Below are 19,216 nucleotides of genomic sequence, written 5' to 3'. Positions count from 1 at the left end.
TTTAGCTCATATTTAATTTTAAACTTAGTTTTTGCTATAGTTATTTTTACTCCTAGATTTTTAGGCTTTGCCGTAGAATTCCTTAAGTGCTTTATCTTTAGACTAAGATTTAGGTGCTTTAGAATTTTGCGACGCCTTTTTAAGTTTTAGTTTCTTTTTAAGTTATTTCCATTTGGGATTTAGTTTCTCCTGTAAGCTTTAATATTTTTAGACCTTTTACTATGTACCAATTATCGTTCCAATTAGTAATTTCAATTTGCGATTATAATTTTAAGTTAGTTGTAGTAATAAGGTTAGGTTAGTCAAGTATTTTTAAGTTTTTATAAGTTTCTTTTATTTTTCCGTCACTTTTTATTTTTCAACCATTTTTTTTCTTTTTCGACCTTTTGCGATGAACTCTTTTTCTCTCTTATTTCTCGCTATTCTAGTTTTAGGACATAGAATTTTTTCTACTTCTTATCTAAATTTCTTAAAATTACGAAAATTTATTTTGAGTGGTTAAATTAATAGACATCAAAATTTTCTGGTTCGTAGTAATAGTTGGATTTGTACGTGGACCGGGTTATTGGAGCCAAACAGTCCTCAATTATATTGAGACCAAACGAATCATGCCCCTCTGCTACATCTTTTGGCTATTCGAAACGTGGGCAAAATCAGAAAAGTCTATTGATTGGATAACTTATTATAATTTTTCTTTCCTTTTAAAAACTAATAGGATATTCAGTGAATGCACCGAGCAAGACGTTCATCACCTTTTGTACGTTCACCACCTGTAACTCGATCAAGACATCGTTTAACAACTATAACCGCCGTTGATTTTTCTTTAGAATCGTCATCCAGTCGACCAAGTACTTCAGTTCAAATTTCCGATAATCCATTTTTTGAACCCAACCTCACAATTGAGAATCCAGAGAATATTCAGGAACGGTTCGTAGATCCTGAACCATTAAACTTTCCTCCGGAACCACCAATCATTCAAACAGAGATTGTTGAGGAACGAACCATTAAATCAGAATCATCTAGTGATACCGATTCAACAAATTCAATTATGGAGAATCTGGAACCTTTAAGTATGGAAGACCGAATGAGAGCTAAACGCACTGGCCAAGGTCACGCAATTACTCATCCAGACATTAATGCGCCAGATTATGAAATCAAAGGACAAATTCTACACATGGTGATTAATCAATGCCAATTTAGTGGTGCGCCGAAGGAAGATCCGAATGAACATCTACGTACCTTTAATAGGATCTGCACACTATTTAAAATCCGAGAAGTGGAGGATGAACAGATATATCTCATGTTATTTCCCTGGACTTTAAAGGGAGAAGCCAAAGATTGGTTGGAATCGTTACCTAAAGGGGCGATCGATACATGGGATGTTTTAATTGACAAATTTCTTAAACAATTCTTTCCTGCATCTAAAGCCGTAAGACTTCAAGCAGAAATTGTTACGTTCACACAGAAACCAAATGAAACTCTATATGAGGCGTGGACAAGATATGGAAAGTTGTTAAGAGGATGTCCGCAACATGGTTTAGACACCTGTCAAATAGTACAAATATTCTACCAAGGATGCGACATCACTACAAGGAAAGACATAGATATAGCAGCTGGTGGTTCTATTATGAAGAAAACCGAAACTGATGCTTACAAAATTATTGATAACACTGCTTCCCACTCACATGAGTGGCACCAAGAAAAAGATATCATTAGATCATCTAAAGCAGCTAGAGCCGATTCTAGCCATGACTTAGATTCCATTTCAGCAAAGATAGATGCTTTCGAGAGACGAATGGAAAAGATGACTAAGGATATTCACTCAATACGAATTAGTTGTGAGCAGTGTGGAGGACCACATTTGACAAAAGATTGTCTCAGTATTGAATTAACAATGGAACAAAGAGAGAATATTTCATACATAAACCAAAGGCCTGGAAATAATTATCAGAATAATTATCAACCGCCAAGACCGATTTACAATCAAAACCAGAATTATAACCGAAATATTCCATACAATAACCAACAAGGTCCTAGCAATCAACAAGTATCCAATAATACTTATAATCAGCAAAGACCGAATTTTCAAAACAAACCACCACAACAAACCGATGATAAAAAGCCGAATTTAGAAGATATGATGACGAAGCTAGTTGAAACTCAAACGCAGTTTTTCACATCTCAAAAACAAACCAATGAACAAAATGCTCAAGCATTTAGAAATCAACAAGCTTCTATTCAAAATCTGGAACAAGAAGTAAGTAACCTAGCAAGGTTAATAGGTGAAAGAAAACCGGGAAGTTTACCTAGTGATACAAATGCTAACCCCCGGAATGAAACAGCTAAAGCTATTACCACAAGAAGTGGTACAACACTTAAATCACCTGAAATACCTGTAAATTCTGATGAAACTATTCCTACTCCACAAGAACCACAACCTGATCAAGATAAGGAAAAAGAACCGGTAGTTGAAAAGGTTAATGAAGATAACACAGTTAAGGATAAACCTTATGTTAAACCATACCAACCACCACTTCCTTACCCGAGTAAAATGAAGAAAGAAAAACTTGAAGCCGAGCAATCCAAATTCTTGGATATGTTTAAACAGATAAATGTAAATCTTCCTTTCATTGATGTGATTTCAGGAATGCCAAGATATGCTTAATTCTTGAAAGATCTAATCACGAATAGAAAGAAAATGGAAGAACTCTCGGCTGTTACTATGAATGCTAATTGTTCAGCAGTGCTGTTGAATAAGATACCAGAAAAACTATCTGATCCAGGAAGTTTCACAATTCCATGTTTTCTGGGTAGTCTTAGTTCAATAGAAGCATTGGCAGACTTAGGTGCTAGTATAAATCTAATGCCGTATTCACTATACGCTAAACTAGACCTTGGAGAATTAAAACCAACCAGAATAAGCATACAACTAGCCGATAGATCAATAAAATATCCTAGAGGGATAATGGAGAACATGCTAGTTAAAGTTGGTACTTTAGTATTTCCAGTAGATTTTGTTGTTTTGGACATGGAAGAAGATTCTCAAGTTCCTCTCATATTAGGAAGACCATTCTTAAACACGGCTAAAGCAATGATAGACGTGTTCGGTAAGAAACTGACCCTAAGTATAGAGGATGATAGTGTTACCTTTTCAGTTGATAGAGCAATGCAACAACCACAATCTGCAGATGATACATGTTATTATATTCAAACTATAGATGCACATGCAGAATTATTAGAAGAATTTCCAGAATTACAAGGAACAGGAGAATGTTCTTTAGGAGAAGGTAATGAACCAATTGATGAAGCTGAAATGTTAGCTACACTTATAGCTAATGGATATGAACCAACAACAGAAGAAATTCAAATGCTAAAAGAAGAAGACAGATATCGATATAAATCATCGATAGAAGAACCTCCGAAATTAGAATTAAAGCCACTTCCAAACCATTTGGAATACGCTTATTTACATGGTGAATCTGAATTACCTGTAATAATATCGTCTTCTCTTACTGAAAATGAGAAATCACAACTCATTTCTGTGTTGAAAGCTCATAAACCAGCCATTGCATGGAAGATTCATGATATTAAAGGAATAAGTCCTTCGTATTGCACACATAAAATCCTTATGGAAGAAGGTCATAAAACGTATGTGCAACGTCAACGAAGACTAAATCCTAATATGCAAGATGTAGTTAAGAAAGAGATTATTAAACTGCTAGATGCAGGTTTAATATATCCAATCTCTGATAGTCCATGGGTAAGCCCAGTTCAATGCGTGCCTAAGAAGGGTGGCATGACTGTCATCACAAATGAGAAAAATGAGCTTATTCCTACTAGGACTGTAACAGGATGGCGTGTATGTATTGATTATAGAAAATTAAATGACGCCACCAGAAAAGATCACTTTCCCTTACCTTTCATAGATCAAATGTTGGAAAGATTAGCCGGAAATAGTTACTATTGTTTTCTAGATGGATTTTCCGGATATTTTCAAATTCCAATAGCACCCGAAGATCAAGAGAAAACCACATTCACGTGCCCTTATGGTACTTTTGCTTACAAACGCATGCCATTTGGACTTTGCAACGCCCCTGCAACCTTTCAAAGGTGTATGATGGCGATTTTTCACGACATGATAGAAGAATGCATGGAAGTATTCATGGATGACTTTTCAGTCTTCGGTGATACATTTAAATCATGTCTAGTTAATCTGGAACGAATGCTAATTAGATGCGAAAAATCAAATCTAGTACTTAATTGGGAGAAATGCCATTTCATGGTTAAAGAAGGCATCGTTCTTGGACATAAAATTTCAAAAGAAGGAATTGAAGTGGATAGAGCTAAAGTAGATGTAATTGCTAAACTTCCACATCCCACCAATGTTAGAGGAGTTAGGAGTTTTCTAGGGCATGCCGGTTTTTACCGACGTTTCATAAAAGATTTTTCTAAAATTGCCACTCCTATGAATAAACTCCTAGAAAAGGATGCGCCATTCATCTTTTCAGATGAGTGTATCAAATCTTTTAATATTCTTAAAGAAAAACTCACTAATGCACCAATCATGATAACACCAAATTGGAATCTACCATTTGAACTAATGTGCGATGCAAGTGATTTTGCAATGGGAGCCGTTTTAGGACAAAGGATTGAAAAACGATTTCAACCTATATATTATGCTAGTAAGACGTTACAAGGAGCACAAACGAACTATACAACTACTGAAAAAGAACTCCTTGCTATTGTCTTTGCTTTTGACAAATTTCGATCATATCTCGTTCTAGCAAAAACGGTGGTCTATACCGACCATTCTGCTCTTAGATACCTATTTTCAAAACAAGATGCTAAACCAAGATTAATCCGTTGGATCTTACTCTTACAAGAGTTTGATATTGAAATCCGAGATAAAAGAGGAGCAGAAAATCTCGCCGCTGATCATCTTTCTCGTATTGAAAATCCCGAATTAGAAGTTCTAAATGAATCGGCCATACAAGACAACTTTCCTGATGAATATCTATTGAAGATAGATTATAAAGAAATCCCATGGTTTGCAGACTATGCAAACTACTTAGTTTGTGGATTCCTTGAAAAAGGATTATCGTACCAAAGACGAAAGAAATTCTTCAGTGATATAAAACACTATTTCTGGGAAGATCCACATCTGTTTAAAAGTTGTCCCGATGGAATAATACGCCGATGTGTATTTGGAGATGAAGCTAGTAAAATTTTAAACCATTGTCACACAGGACCAACAGGAGGGCATTATGGGCCTCAACTAACAGCAAGAAAAGTTTATGAAGCTGGATTCTATTGGCCTACAATTTACAAAGACGCACACCTTCTTTGCAAATCCTGTGATGCATGTCAAAGGGCCGGAAAAATAAGTCAACGTGATGAAATGCCACAAAATGTCATCCAAGTATGTGAAGTATTTGACATTTGGGGTATTGACTTTATGGGTCCATTTCCAAAATCTCATAATAATCTATATATACTCGTAGCCATTGATTATGTATCTAAATGGGCGGAAGCACAAGCTCTCCCAACTAACGATGCACGAGTTGTAGTCAACTTTTTAAAACGTCTTTTTGCAAGGTTTGGAACACCGAAAGCTTTAATAAGTGATCGGGGTACTCATTTCTGTAATAATCAACTTGAGAAAGTTCTTAAAAGATATGGAGTAACTCATAAAATCTCCACCGCATATCATCCACAAACAAGTGGACAAGTTGAAAATACAAACCGAGCTTTAAAACGTATTCTAGAGAAAACCGTAGGATCAAATCCGAAGGAATGGTCCATTAAATTGGAGGATGCACTCTGGGCTTTTAGAACAGCCTACAAAACTCCAATTGGAACCACACCTTTTAGACTTGTGTATGGAAAAGCATGTCATCTTCCAGTAGAAATTAAACACAAAGCATTTTGGGCTTTGAAAACATGTAATCTTGATTTACATGAAGCCGGACGTCTACGATTAAGTCAACTAAACGAATTAGAAGAATTAAGACATGAAGCATACGAAAATTCGTTAATCTATAAAGAAAGAACGAAGAAATGGCATGATAAAAGAATCAGAAGTTCAAAAGAATTCAAAGAAGGAGACAGAGTTCTTCTTTTCAATTCACGATTCAAGCTATTTCCTGGAAAATTGAAATCAAGATGGTCTGGACCATTCATAGTCAAAAGAGTTTTCCCATACGGAACGATAGAATTAATAAATTCAAATGGGATTGAATTTAAAGTTAATGGTCACAGAGTTAAACATTACATACAGGGTCCGATGGAAGTCGACAACGAAGTTAATCACAATTTCGACACCACAGCTAACTAAGTGTGGGGAGAATCAAGTCTTTAAAGGATAATATGTATTTCTGTTAGAGTTAGATTGTCTGTTTTCGTGTAGTTTTCGAAAATGGAACCCGAATGGTCTTTCCCTAGCAGACCCTAAAGAACTAGTCTTCTCCCCCCATTCTGAATTTTTATTTTTTTTAGGTTTTTACAAAATGAAGACTGCCTGTGAATTAAACCATGGTCTAATGCTACACGCTTTGATCACTAAAAGAAATAATGACATACTACCGAGTGAATTAGTATCAGTAATCAGAGAAAGAATGGACGGAGTTAGAAAAGGATCCAGATGCGAAGATAATAAGTTACAATTTGGTAAAGGAAAATCAAAATCCGCAGCGAAAAGAAGAGCACGACACCTAGAACGATGTCACAAATGCGGAAAATGGTCACATGGAGGTAAATGTTCAAATAATCAAACCTATTCAAATACCGAATTTGTTACTTTATGCAGAGACGGACCGTTCATATGTTTAGAAGAAAAGACAATGAATGCTCGAGGTTACGCCTATGCAGCCATGGAAAACCAATTAAACCGACTATCTTATGAATATAATAGATCATATAACTAAGAAATCTATTTCACAGGTATGTCTGTACAGTTTTTATTTTTATTTTTATTTTTAACCTTTTGATAATAAACGCTAATTTGTTCGCTAAAAAGTATTAAATTGGTATTAAATAAAATTAGGTTTGGCGACCGAAATTATTGATATCATTCAAAAATTTATTACATCACTGCGAAATTTAACGTTTATTCTTAAGGTATAAATATCTTTAATCAATCAACCCAAAATATTTCAAAAATTCGTCATGAGTTAAATTAGGTCTTGGAACCGAAATTACTTTACCGAAAAGAGGGGCGCATATTTTTGATAATATTTGATTGATTAAAGTGGGATAAAAAGACAAAAAGATTTTTAAATTTTTTTTTACCATGTTTTTAAAATTAATATTTAAATCTTAAATTAATATTGTAAACTTTGTAAAAACAATATATTTAAAATTGTAAATATTTGAAAAATTAATATAAGTGTGGTATGAATTTATGAATTTTTAAATTAAGTTTGGTGTGAATTTTTAATTTTTAAAATATGAAATTTAAATTTTATGCATTTCAAATTTTAAGTTTGGTGTGAATTTTTAATTTTTTATTTTTAATTTTGAATTTTATATTTAAGTTGTGTGAATTTAAAAACAAAAATTTACTTTATCTCATTAAGTTAAGAATATGATTTTTAAAATTCGTCGTAAGTTGAAGACTAGGTCTTTGAACCGAAATTGCTTTACCCGAGGGAGGGACGAGAACTTTTATTATCATTATTTTTAATCTTATTGATTTAAAGTATGCCAAAAACATTAAAAAACCTAAAAATCTTAGCTTTTAAAACAATCGCTACAAAAAGACAAATTTTAAAATTTTGTCGAGGGACGGACTAGGACATCGATCCGAAACGACCTCGTCCTAAATAACAAGGGAAACAAAATTTTAAAATTAATTTCTTAATTGTTTTATAAGTTAAAGATTATAAAAAAAAAAAAAAAAAAAAAGGGTAAACTCCGCGACTCGCGGAGATTGCAGTGCAAAACCTCCGCGACTCGCGGAGGGACCAAAACCCAGAAAAAAATAAAAACAGCTAAAACGATCAGTACACTCAACAACACAAAAACAACCCGAAAAATACTGCGAAAACCCACGAAAATACACCCAAAAACACCCCAAAAATCTCAATTTTTAACCGTTAATCACCAAATTTTTTGCTAAAATCATGTTGAGAAGGATGATATCTAAGAATTACTCAAGAAAAACGGTAAATTTCTACACCTAAACACCATTTAATTCGAATTTTAGTGTTCTTGAGCTATTTTTTCCCCAATTTGATTTTGATGCTTTTTAGTGTAATTAGACTTAAATTGTTTATGTATTATGCTTGTATAACCTAGATTGATGTTGTTTAACATGATTAGAAGCCTTAAACTTCAATTTTTGAATAATCTAGGGTTTGTGTTCTTGAGCAATTTGGGGCTTTTTGATATAAACAGGTTATGGCCGATTTTTGTCATGAATTGTTGCTAAATTGAGTAGTGTAACATGTCTAGGTAGTTAAATGATCCAAACTTTTAGCCTAAACATGATTTTGAGAATTAAAGTGGACTTTTTCAAGTCTAAAATTCATGAACTTGATTTTTGAAAGATAATGCCATTTGAGACTTGTTTGATTGCTAGTAATGATTATTTTGACATGTTATTTAAGTTGAATGCTTATGAACTTGGCGAAAATTTTCGTATATGCTTATTTGAAAAAGTGTAGATTTGATAAAAATGTGAAAATAAGCTTAAGTTTGATATAAATTGATAATGTCATTGTAATTATTTTAATTGATGATTTTGCTGACACTAATGCATATTTGGATGCACAAAATTTGTGTTTGATGTGTTTTGCAGAATGAAAGGGGTGAATCTTCATCCCAAGCCCGCCATGCTCCTGCTGAGAACTTGGAACAACAGGAGGTAGATAACTACTACAAGCAGGATGTACCTCATCCAGTCATGACCTTTTCAGATATGCACTTGGAACAGTTGCACCCGAACCTGCGATTTGACAGACTTTGGATAGATTATCCAAAATATCAACGGGGTTTGCATACTCTTCATTCCAAGGTTGTTGAGGTACCGAGGGTCATAGAATGGGGACCCTTAGAAGCTGTAGAATTGGCCGGGCCAATTAGGGAATTACTGGTACAGAGGTATGGTAATTCTTCTTTTAATGACTGGATATGTTTATTCACCATACGCAGACCTGTATATAAAGTATGGTGTGAAGAGTTGTTATGTAGTATAGAGTTGAATGATCGGGTAGCTAGTTTAACCGATCGTTCTTTTATTAGATTTTTGTTAGGCGGTTCGATGCGCCACATGTCTTTACTGGACATGGCTCAGGCTTTACGTATATATACGCCTGAGGAGTTAGCGTCTGCCGATTGTAGAGGATTGATACTAAACGGTAGAAAGATAGATGAGAATTTTGATACACACGGTGTGTGGAGTCAAATGACAAGCCATCACCGTTTCAAAGGGGGAAACTACTCTTATTTGGATATAGATAGAGCCGAATTAAGAGTAATACATAGGTTTTTAGCTAATTCGATTACACAAAGGGGTAAGAACAAAGAAAAAGTAAATGAACAGGATTTGTTTTACCATATGTGTATTCGAGACCCACACAGCGCTGTAAGTATACCATATTGTGGGGGTTATTATTTATCAGCTATGGTTCGGGGGATGCGTCCACATAGCATAATAGGAGGTGGTATTTTTATTACTTTGATTGGTGAATATCTCGGTGTGGATATAAGTCGGGGGGGATTATTAGTAGAAGAGCCGGAACCCCGCGACACTATAGGTTTAAATGTATACCATGGTGCGAAAGTTTTGAAGCGGCGAAATAACGCCGCAGTACGATACCATGGTAGACATCCACAGGTGGAGAGAAACCAGGAACAAGGTAATGTAGGAGGGGGGAATGAGATGCAAGAAATGCATAGGTTTATAGCTTCTCAGGAATACGAAAATGCTAGACAGAGAGCATTTAAAGATTGGCAAGTTCATCAGAACCAGATCATAGCGCATTGCCAACATATAGGTAGAAACTATATTCCTACACCGAAACCCGTCTTCCCTCCTTGGTCGATAGAGATGCAGCCACCATATCCTACGTATGACCCTGCCGAAGCATTCTATAGCACTTATGGTTATGCGTGGAACCCCTATTGGTACCAATATCATCCTTAGTTTACTTATTTTTTTTTATTTTGTAATTTGTAATTATTGATATGTTTAATACTTTTGTTAATATTGTAATCATTTTTATAATTATCTAACTTTTATTCTTAGATTTTAATAATTTTTGAATGTGGGGTAATAAACCAAACTTCAAAAATATGTATATATGTTTGCAGTTTATCTTATGTACACAACAGGGTAAAACAACGCATTTTCAAAGACTGGCATTAAGTTCAGCAAAAGCAACTAATTTTGACGACAAGATGCAAAATATATGTGAAATAACAACAAGACGGAATGAACAAATGATGTGCACCATTTATCATTCAGCAAACAAACACCAATATATTTGGAAACTTTGGTAAAAATTTAATCATTTTCACACAAATCACCCTCAATAATTTAAATTGTTACTGATTTCTTGCAAATGAGGGCATTGCAAGATCTTAAGTGTGGGAAGGGGTTAAATTCTTTCGGATTTTAAAATTTTTTACTTTATACACTTGGTTACCATTAAAAATACTAGTAAAGCAGTAGTTGTATTAGAATCTAGTGCTCTATGATAAAAAAGAACAGCCCTAGTCTTATATACTGACTACCCAATTCTAGTAAAATTTTTCAAAATTTTCAATTAAATGAATTCAAAATCATGTTTATACATATTTATGAACGATAAAACTAGGTTTTAACACCGAAATTATTGTTACCTCGGAAAGGACATAAATTGAGAAACAAATTAAAATGTTAAAATTCATTTAAAATGGAATAGAGGACGATAAAAAGAAAAATAAAAAGCCAAGTGTGGGAAAATTTACCAAATTATTTTAAACATATGTCACATATATCTGTAACAAATAACTGAAAATACTTTTGCTTTGGACTAAACTAAACTGTTTTACCCAATGAAAGAAAAGAAGAGATGGATCTACACGATGAATCAATTCCATCATTAAAAGGAAGTAAAGTCTTCCGAAAAAGAAACGCGCTTCTTGATTTAGGTCATGAAGTTGTCGTCCAGACCAGCTGTAGGTTGACGAAAAATCTAGAAAAGTCATCACTAAAATCAGCAGGAAATCCACGGACCTCAGCATTAAACAGGGTCGCCAAGTGGTCAGATTTATCCTAACCATGAGAAGGATTTATCTCGTACAATGGGGAGGCACCGTGCAAATTAGCTTGATAAGACTAATGAATCAGATCCCCAGAAAGGATAATCTCCTTAAAGATTAAAAATCAGCTTTTAAGACTGATATTACTCAATCCTAGAGATTGACCTTAAAGATTGAGAATTCAAACTCATGGAATTCAATGATATCTAAACTCGAGCTTAAACGAGAAAATATTTTGATCAAAATTATAAACCGATTTGTTTTCTGAAAACCCTATTTTCAATGCGTTCATTACCATTGAACGTAAAATCCTAGGAATTCACCTGAAATTCATTAGGTCACCTGAACTAAATCGGGTGTCAACCGTAAGAACGGTGGTTGCATAGTGGTCAAAGACATGACCTTGTGCCAGACCGAAAAAAATTATATGGGTGAGCTTTACTATTGCTCCTACCAAGGATAGTAATTGCGTCCGACACGTTATAGACCATAATCAAAAGCATGTCACGGGACATTGCCTTAACAGTTGCTTGTTCAACGCTTTCCTTTACAACCGGACGGTAGTTTGCCGAAAGGTAATATACGGAACAAGTAAACTGGACGTGTTGCTTTCCAAATACAAGGTTAGCAAGTGGGTGACACAAAACCGCAAGTTTTGAGCTAAAATTTTCAAATCTGAAACCCACCAAACCCACAAATATTTTGCAAACACCGGTAAAGGGTTATTCCGGAAAACTTATCTAGGGTAAAAACTAGATTTAATTTTCAAAAGATCAAATGTTTTCATAAAGATCCAATTTCCTTAATGGATCTAAATTTTTATAGTCATGTGGGACTGTAAACCATATCGTTACTACCATTGTTTATACCGCCATATAGAAATCACTGATGTACAAAGTGTGAAGAATAAAGAAGTGATTCTAGTATTTCAAGACAATATTGCTTGAGGACAAGCAACGCTCAAGTGTGGGAATATTTGATAATGCTAAAAACGAACATATATTTCATAGCATTATTCCTCAAGAAAGACAAGCTTTTAGTTGCAATTGTTCTATTTACAAGTGATATTCGTTTAAATAATAAAAGGTGAAGACAGAAGACAGATTCGACGATTTGAAGACGCAAACGACCAAAAAGCTCAAAAGAACAAAAGACAATAAAAAAGGTTCCAATTATTGATAAGAAACGTCTCGAAATCACAAGAGTACAAGATTCAAAACGCAAAGTACAAGATATTAAATTGTACGCGAGGACGTTCGAAAATCCGGAACCGGGACCAGAGTCAACTCTTAACGCTCGACGCAACGGACTAAAAATTACAAGTTAACTATGTATATAAATATAATATAATATATAATTAATTATATTAATTATATATATATTATATATATATATTAAAAACCGTCGGCAGCAAGAAACTCCAAGGGTGTGAGCTGTAAATACATCTCCGCGACTCGCGGAGTTTTAAGGGCATTTTGCCGCGAGTCGCGGAGCCCCAATTTTCAACTCTGGCTATAAAGCCAACCGAATTCTGATCAAATTTCATATCTTTTTTCTTCTCATTCATACGAGTAATATATATATATATATATAATATTTTAATTTTAATTTTAATTTTAATTCTAATAATAAGGGTATGTTAGCGAATGTTGTAAGGGTGTAAGTCGAAATTCTGTCCGTGTAACGCTACGCTATTTTTAATCATTGTAAGTTATGTTCAACCTTTTTACATTAATGTCTCATAGCTAAGTTATTATTATGCTTATTTAAAACGAAGTAATCATGATGTTGGGCTAATTACTAAAATTGGGTGATTGGGCTTTGTACCATAATTGGGGTTTGGACAAAAGAACGACACTTGTGAAAACTAGACTATGGGCTATTAATGGGCTTTATATTTGTTTAACTAAATGAAAGTTTGTTAATGTTAATATAAAGATTTACAATTGGGCGTCCCTATAAATTACCATATACACTCGATCGGACACGATGGGCGGGGTATTTATATGTACGAATAATCGTTCATTTAACCGGACACGGGAATGGATTAATAGCCACTAGAATAATTAAAACAGGGGTGAAATTACATTCAAGGGTAATTGGTGTAATTGTTAACAAAGTAGTAAAACCTTGGTTTACACGCAGTCGATAACCTGGTGTATTCATTAAACAAAGTATTAAAACCTTGTTACAATTCGAATCCCCAATTAGTTGGAATATTTAACTTCGGGTATAATAATAATTTGACAAGGACACTTGCAATTTATATTTATGACTGATGGACTGTTATGGACAAAAACCAGACGGACATATTGAATAATCCAGGACAAAGGACAATTAACCCATGGGCATAAAACTAAAATCAACACGTCAAACATCATGATTACGGAAGTTTAAATAAGCATAATTCTTTTATTTCATATTTAATTTCCTTTATTTTATATTTAATTGCACTTCTAATTATCGCACTTTTATTTATTGTTATTTAATCGCACTTTTAATTATCGTACTTTTTAATTATCGCAATTTTATTTTATCGCATTTTTATTATTCGCAATTTCATTATCGTTATTTACTTTACGCTTTAATTTAAAGTCTTGTATTTATTTTTTTACATTAGGTTTTAACTGCGACTAAAGTCTTAAAATCGACAAACCGGTCATTAAACGGTAAAAACCCCCCTTTATAATAATAATATTACTTATATATATTTGTATTTTTATAAAAGTAAACTAATATAGCGTTGAGCTTTGTTTAAAGATTTCCCTGTGGAACGAACCGGACTTACTAAAAACTACACTACTGTACGATTAGGTACACTGCCTATAAGTGTTGTAGCAAGGTTTAAGTATATCCATTCTATAAATAAATAAATATCTTGTGTAAAATTGTATCGTATTTAATAGTATTTTCCTAGTAAAATAATAACTATTTTATATACACCTCGCATAACATCACTTATGCGTCTAGATAATTGAAGATTCACGAGCAAAATTATACGACGCATGATTTGGAATTAGGCGCGGTTGTTTTTGCATTAAAGACTTGGAGGCACTACTTATATGGGGTCAAAAGTATTATATATACCGACCACAAAAGTCTTCAACACATATTTAATCAGAAACAACTGAATATGAGGCAGCGTAGGTGGATTGAATTGTTGAATGATTACGACTTTGAGATTCGTTACCACCCAGGGAAGGCAAATGTAGTAGCCGACGCCTTGAGCAGAAAGGACAGAGAACCCATTCGAGTAAAATCTATGAATATATTGATTCACACTAACCTTACTACTCAAATAAAGGAGGCGCAACAAGGAGTTTTAAAAGAGGGAAATTTAAAGGATGAAATACCCAAAGGATCGAAGAAGCATCTTAATATTCGGGAAGACGGAACCCGGTATAGGGCTGAAAGAATTTAGGTACCAAAATTTGGAGATATGAGAGAAATGGTACTTAAAGAAGCTCATAAAACCTGATACTCAATACATCCTGGAACGGGGAAGATGTACAAGGATCTTAAGAAACATTTTTGGTGGCCAGGTATGAAAGCCGATATTGCTAAATATGTAGGAGAATATTTGACGTGTTCTAAGGTCAAAGCTGAACATCAAAAACCATCAGGTCTACTACAACAACCTGAAATCCCGGAATGGAAATGGGAAAACATTACCATGGATTTCATTACTAAATGGCCAAGGACTGCAAGTGGTTATGATACTATTTGGGTAATAGTTGATCGTCTCACCAAGTCAGCACACTTCCTGCCAATAAGAGAAGATGATAGGATGGAGAAGTTAGCACGACTGTATTTGAAGGAAGTCGTCTCCAGACATGGAATACCAATCTCTATTATCTCTGATAGGGATGGCAGATTTATTTCAAGATTCTGGCAGACATTACAGCAAGCATTGGGAACTCGTCTAGACATGAGTACTGCCTATCATCCACAAACTGATGGGCAGAGCGAAAGGACGATACAAACGCTTGAAGACATGCTACGAGCTTGTGTTATTGATTTCGGAAACAGTTGGGATCGACATCTACCGTTAGCAGAATTTTCCTACAACAACAGATACCATTCAAGCATTGAGATGGCGCCGTTTGAAGCACTTTATGTTAGAAAGTGCAGGTCTCCGATTTGTTGGAGTGAAGTGGGGGATAGACAGATTACGGGTCCGGAGATAATACAAGACTCTACCGAGAAAATCATCCAAATTCAACAAAGATTGAAAACCGCCCAGAGTCGACAAAAGAGCTACGCGGACAGTAAAAGAAAATATATAGAGTTTGAAATTGGAGAAATGGTCATGCTTAAGGTTTAACCTTATAAAGGCGTTGTTCGATTTGGTAAACGGGGGAAACTAAATCCAAGGTACATTGGACCATTCAAGATTATTGATCGTGTCGGACCAGTAGCTTACCGACTTGAGTTACCTCAACAGCTCGCGGCTGTACATAACACTTTCCACGTATTGAATTTGAAGAAATGTTTTTCTAAAGAAGATCTCACTATTCCGTTAGATGAAATCCAAATCAACGAAAAACTTCAATTCATCGAAGAACCCGTCGAAATAATGGATCGTGAGGTTAAAAGACTTAAGCAAAACAAGATACCAATTGTTAAGGTTCGATGGAATGCTCGTAGAGGACCGGAGTTCACCTGGGAGCGTGAAGATCAGATGAAGAAGAAATACCCGCATTTATTTCCAGAAGATACGTCAACACCTCCAACTGCTTAAAATTTCGAGACGAAATTTATTTAACGGGTAGGTACTGTAGTGACCCGAACTTTTCCATGTTTATATTTATATATATATATTAAATGAAATTGTTATTTACATGATTAAGTGTTTCCAACATGTTAAGCAATCAAACTTGTTAAGACTTGATTAATTGAAATAGGTTTCATATAGACAATTGACCGCCCAAGTTGACCGGTGATTCACGAACGTTAAAACTTGTAAAAACTATACGATGACATATATATGTTTATATATATAGTTAACATGATTTTATTATAAGTATGTATCTCATTAGGTATTTTAACAATGAGTTATATACATAAAAATGAGACTATTAATTTAAGAAACTCAAAAACGATATATATAACGATTATCGTTATAACAACGTCTTACTAGGTACATATGAATCATATTAAGATATTGATACACTTGGTTAATTATGTTAAATGATAAGTAAATATATTATTAAGTGTATTAACAATGAAATACATATGTAAAAATAAGACTACTAACTTAATGATTTCGAAACGAGACATATATGTAACGATTATCGTTGTAACGACATTTAACTGTATATATAGCATACTAAGATATATTATATATCATAATATCATGATAATATAACAATTTAACATCTCATTTGTTATAATAAATAATGGGTTAACAACATTCAACAAGATCGTTAACCTAAAGGTTTCAAAACAACATTTACATGTAACTACTAACGATGACTTAACGACTCAGTTAAAATGTATATACATGTAGTGTTTTAATATGTATTCATACACTTTTGAAAGACTTCAATACACTTATCAAAATACTTCTACTTAACAAAAATGCTTACAATTACATCCTCGTTCAGTTTCATCAACAATTCTACTCGTATGCACCCGTATTCGTACTCGTACAATACACAGCTTTTAGATGTATGTACTATTGGTATATACACTCCAATGATCAGCTCTTAGCAGCCCATGTGAGTCACCTAACACATGTGGGAACCATCATTTGGCAACTAGCATAAAATATCTCATAAAATTACAAAAATATGAGTAATCATTCATGACTTATTTACATGAAAATAAAATTACATATCCTTTATATCTAATCCATACACCAACGACCAAAAACACCTACAAACACTTTCATTCTTCAATTTTCTTTATCTAATTGATCTCTCTCAAGTTCTATCTTCAATTTCTAAGTGTTCTTCATAAATTCCAAAAGTTCTAGTTTCATAAAATCAAGAATACTTCCAAGATTGCAAGTTTACTTCCAAGTTTTCTAAATCCATTCCAAGTAATCATCCAAGATCAAGAAACCTTTGTTACTTACAGTAGGTTATCTTTCTAATACAAGGTAATAATCATATTCAAACTTTAATTCAATTTCTATAACTATAACAATCTTATTTCGAGTGAAAATCTTACTTGAAATTGTTTTCGTGTCATGATTCTGCTTCAAGAACTTTCAAGCCATCCAAGGATCCTTTGAAGCTAGATCTATTTTTCTCATTTTCAGTAGGTTTATCCAAGGAACTTGAGGTAGTAATGATGTTCATAACATCATTCTATTCATACATATAAAGCTATCTTATTCGAAGGTTTAAACTTGTAATCACTAGAACATAGTTTAGTTAATTCTAAACTTGTTCGCAAATAAAAGTTAATCCTTCTAACTTGACTTTTAAAATCAACTAAACACATGTTTTATATCTATATGATATGCTAACTTAATGATTTAAAACCTGGAAACACGAAAAACACCGTAAAACCGGATTTACGCCGTCGTAGTAACACCGCGGGCTGTTTTGGGTTAGTTAATTAAAAACTATGATAAACTTTGATTTAAAAGTTATTATTCTGGGAAAATGATTTTTATTATGAACATGAAACTATATCCAAAAATTATGGTTAAACTCAAAGTGGAAGTATGTTTTCTAAAATGGTCATCTAGACGTCGTTCTTTCGACTGAAATGACTACCTTTATAAAAACGACTTGTAACTTATTTTTCTGACTATAAACCTATACTTTTTCTGTTTAGATTCATAAAATAGAGTTCAATATGAAACCATAGCAATTTGATTCACTCAAAACGGATTTAAAATGAAGAAGTTATAGGTAAAACAAGATTGGATAATTTTTCTGATTTTACCTACGTGAAAATTGGTAACAAATCTATTCCAACCATAACTTAATCAACTTGTATTGTATATTATGTAATCTTGAGATACCATAGACACGTATACAATGTTTCGACCTATCATGTCGACACATCTATATATATTTCGGAACAACCATGTGACACCGCTGATTTTTTTTTTTTTATAAATACGTGGCGGAAGCATTAACGTTAATTAAACCATTAAAATAATATAAACATATCATGATTACATAACCAAAACAGTTGACAGCTAGCATTTAACTAATACATATGGTGTCACGTGACGTTTCAACAAAAGTTTAGTTTTATAGGAAAAGACACATCAGAGTTGGCTCCTGTCAAACATAACATCAGCATGCCCCGTCTTCTCCCCAAAAGCATCATCTCTACAAAAGCTAATAACCTGCAGGGAGGAGATGGAGGGGAATTAGCACGAAGCTAAGTGAGTACGACTAACCACAGGCAATAGTATACAGAACAGTTATACTAATCATGTCACAAAGAGCTAACACACAAACATCACCCAAGTGCCGTCTACAGAGACTCTGGCGGCTCGGCCAAACCATTAACCACCAGTTGATCGGGCTGGGGCTTACCATAAGTTCCTCCACCACCGTATGTATATACATAATCCACACGCGACGGACGCGTCATTCACATATATATACACCACGGCTGTCTAGGCTACCACAGAGGAACCCAACCCGCAGGTTGATCTCTCCTACCGAGGCTACCACACAATAGGGACGCACTGGGCTCCAGCAGACAAGCATCAACTAACATGCAGTCATCACAATAAACTAACTAACTGTATCAATAAATCAACTGACTAGCATGGCAGTCATAATATAACATGCTACTCTATACTAAATTCCACAGTTAGTCCCACTCACCGATTACCAGCAAACGAGAAGGTGTTCAGCTATCTAATCACTGAACCTTCTCTTTCTCCTTTTCTCCTGAGAAATACATATACACGAGTTAGTTTATGTCCATAAACACCAAATAACACAAATATAGAAATTTTGTCAGAAAATCTGTCCGCTAAAATTTTTCTCCTTAA

Source organism: Rutidosis leptorrhynchoides, chromosome 8 (genome assembly GCF_046630445.1).
Source record: "Rutidosis leptorrhynchoides isolate AG116_Rl617_1_P2 chromosome 8, CSIRO_AGI_Rlap_v1, whole genome shotgun sequence".
NCBI classification, from domain to species: Eukaryota; Viridiplantae; Streptophyta; class Magnoliopsida; order Asterales; family Asteraceae; genus Rutidosis; species Rutidosis leptorrhynchoides.
Note: the sequence above shows the minus strand (reverse complement) of the source record.